Below are 3,670 nucleotides of genomic sequence, written 5' to 3' on the forward strand. Positions count from 1 at the left end.
TTTCAATATTATAATGGATGAAATTATTCTAGAAGTACAAGGAAACAGAGGAGCAGAAGAACTTAAGACAATAGCATATGCGGATGACATAATGATATGGAAAAATAGGGAAGAAGAGTTAGAACGAGAGTTAAACAAATGGGCAAAAGTGGCGAAGAGAAATATGGTTTAGAGATGAACATACAAAAATGTAAAGTAATGAAAGTAGAGAGAAGGGATGGAAATAACAAAGACGTGTTAGTTGAAGGAAAAAAAGACTTGAAAAGGTGAAGGAATTCTGTTATTTAGGAAGTATCATAACAGATAGGGGCACAATAAGAGAAGAGATAGGAAACAGAATATGGAAGAGTGGAAAGTTTTTCAATATGGTAAAGAAGATTGTGTGGAGTTGGAACATTGGGAAAGAATCAAAAGTATTGATGTATAAATCTTATTTCCAACCAATTTTATTATATGGAGCAGAGACGTGGACGTGGACTAAAAATGATTTAAGCAGATTGCAAGCTGCAGAAATGAGATTTTTAAGAGGGATAGAGAAGACTACAAGAAGAGATAGAATCAAGGAACGAAATAACCAGAGAAAGATTGAAGGTAGTTTCACTGCAAGAGACAATGGAAGGAAGAAGAATACAGTGGATGGGGCATGTGAAGAGGATGGGAGATAAATAGAATGCCTAGAATAGCACTGGAGAAGGAGGAAGGAGGAAGAAGACCAAGAGGAAGACCGAGAGGAAGATGGGAGGACCAAGTGTGGAAAGACATAGATAGAAGGGGACTACAGAAAATACAGGTGGATGAAGAGGAGACATGGAACGATAGACTAAAGTGGAGGAGGCTGTGTACGACGACCCGTGAGAACGGAAACGTCTAACGATGATGATGATGATGATGAATATTAAAAATATTTTTGTATCATGTTAATAATTTTAGTACATTGCAATTAACTGTTTATTTTATTTTCAATTAACAACGACTAACAATTGGCTTTACCACTTCAATTGTTAAAAATTAGGGATGGATCGATTCCGTTACTCAATACCTCAATATGTTTATACTTGGTAGTATCGAGCAAGGTTTCAACGATACAATGGCAAGGATCTTTCCATTTTATTCCAAAAATAATATTTTCAAATTAATTTATTACAATGTTTGAAAAGTCAAAATATTGTATTTATGTCTTTCTTTTGCACAAACTGTGTCTATTTTCATGAATGACAGCTTCTTTTCTAATAAACATACAATCACTATTTTTGTTTACCTCATAGTTCATGTAGTTTATTTCTTAATTATGTAATATTCACAGTTACCAAGACTAGGGGATGTAAGTTTTAAATTAAACCCTTTTCGAATACATTGTTTAAATACTAATTATAAGTAAATACGAGGGCTGTTTTTTTTTCAACTTCCGATCGTGCCGCTAGATGGCTGGGCGAGCGGTATCGGCCAGCAATGCGCGGCAGTCGACTGCGCACCTCTCCCACTACAACCTCACACATTTTCGGACGGGCGACGCCATTTCCAATTTATCTAGCGATACATAAACATGGCTACCATGATAGAATCTTCCGCCAAGTGTGAGTTGAGAAGTGACATTCGTTTCTTGCAAGCTGAAGGGTTATCTGCAGCAGAAATTCACTGTAGAATGGAACGAGTATACGGTGCTTTATGAGTGACAGTGCAGTGCGTGATTGGTGTAGGAAATTTAAAGATGGACGAGTTGACATTCATGATGAAGGGGGCCAAGGACGAAAGTTGGTCGCAAACGAAGACCTCGTTGATCGAGTTGACCAAAGTGTAAGAAGCAATCGAAGGTTTACGATTACGGAGCTATCCGATCAGTTTCCTGAGATTTCAAGGTCAGCTCTATACTCTATCGTAACTGACAAGTTAGGCTACAAAAAACTTTGTGCGCGATGGGCGCCGAAGATGTTGTCTGATGACCACAAAGCTCGGCGAATGGCGTCAGCAACGTCTTTTCTGAACCATTATGAAGCTGATGGCGAAGATTTTTTTTATCAAAATCGTGACAGGAGATGAGACATGGGTTCTGTACGACACCCCAGAAACGAAACAGCAGTCCCAACAATGGATGCATTCAAACTCTCCAAACAAACCTAAAAAATTCAAAAAAACTTTTAACAACAAAAAGATTATGACCACCGTGTTTTGGGATCAAAAAGGTGTATTGCTTGTTGAGTTTTTAGAGCCAGGTACCACAATCAATGCGGAAGGATACTGCGGTACGTTACAACGTTTGCGGAGAGCTATCCAGAACAAAAGGAGAGGAATGCTCACATCGGAAGTAGTGCTCATTCATGACAACGCCCGTCCTCACAGTGCTGCTTTGACAAAGCGTCTTCTTGACGGTTTTAAATGGGATGTTTTTGACCATCCGGCGTATAGTCCTGACTTAGCGCCGAGTGACTATCACCTTTTCCCAGAACTGAAGAAGATGCTAGGAGGGCAGAGCTTCCGAACAGACGACGCGCTGCGAGACGCCGTGAAAACCCATCTCAAATCACTGGCGGCAAACTTCTATGAAGAAGGTATTAAGAAGCTTGTACCCAGGTATGAAAAATGCCTCAATTTAAATGGCGATTATGTTGAAAAGTAACTAATAATGTACCTAGCTTTTGATAATAAATTTATTTAATTACTCTCCCTAGTTTTATTTTTACACCACATCGGAAGTTGAAAAAAAACAGCCCTCGTATAAATGTATTTTCATATAAAAAGGCATACATTCTAGCACAATATTTTATAATCTACCAAATGAAAGCTCAATAGCATACCTGTCTAAGAGATGATCTAGGAGATTAGTCATTTTATAAGCTCTATTATAATATTTTAAAAGCAATATTAATATTAAACACAATATTACGTCTTAAATATACTGTATTTTAGAGGAACGAACAGCTTGTTCACACAGAGCATGATTTCCAGACTATTCATTTCTGTAATTCCAGATATATTACAATATTCTAAGAGCTGACTAAAATAAAATAATGTTTCTTAAGTGACAAACATATGGAAAAACTTGTGTTATTAGAATGTATTTTTTCATCTGTAGAGGAAGGATGCTTCAGTAATCAGTTACTCCTCCCCCCACTAAGGCTTGTTGAATCAGTGGAAGAGAAACAGTGATGAGTTTAGAAGGCAAAACTGGTTTATTTAGGACACCTAATTTTGTCAAAACAAAAAGGAGAAGAACCTACGTTCATTGATAGTCAGGTGATTAAGAGCAAATCATGGAGCAATAAGTCTTTTAACGGTCTTTAAAACCTATCACAAGCACTGCTTTCACCAAAGTAGAAAAATAAAATCATGGTAAAGTTATAGAGGAATATAGTCAATTGCTGCTATTAACTCCACCATTACACCCTTTTTCAACAGTTTAGACATGAATAAGATGTACTAACCGCCCAAGGACGATGAAACCGGGATTAGAACTGAGAGTATGATCTACGAGTGATGTTCGTGTCTACAGGAAGAATTCCACAGAAGTACAAGAGAAGAATGCAATATTCTAAGAAGAAGAATATGCAAGAAATTTGAGCTAGATTTTTAACTACTTGTGAAAAATATATGGACCCATATGGATGGAGCATTAGAATGTTTATTTGAGAACACAAACATTTCTTTAAAAGCTAACAAACTGATAGGAAAATGA

This window comes from Homalodisca vitripennis, chromosome 2 (assembly GCF_021130785.1).
Source record: "Homalodisca vitripennis isolate AUS2020 chromosome 2, UT_GWSS_2.1, whole genome shotgun sequence".
NCBI classification, from domain to species: Eukaryota; Metazoa; Arthropoda; class Insecta; order Hemiptera; family Cicadellidae; genus Homalodisca; species Homalodisca vitripennis.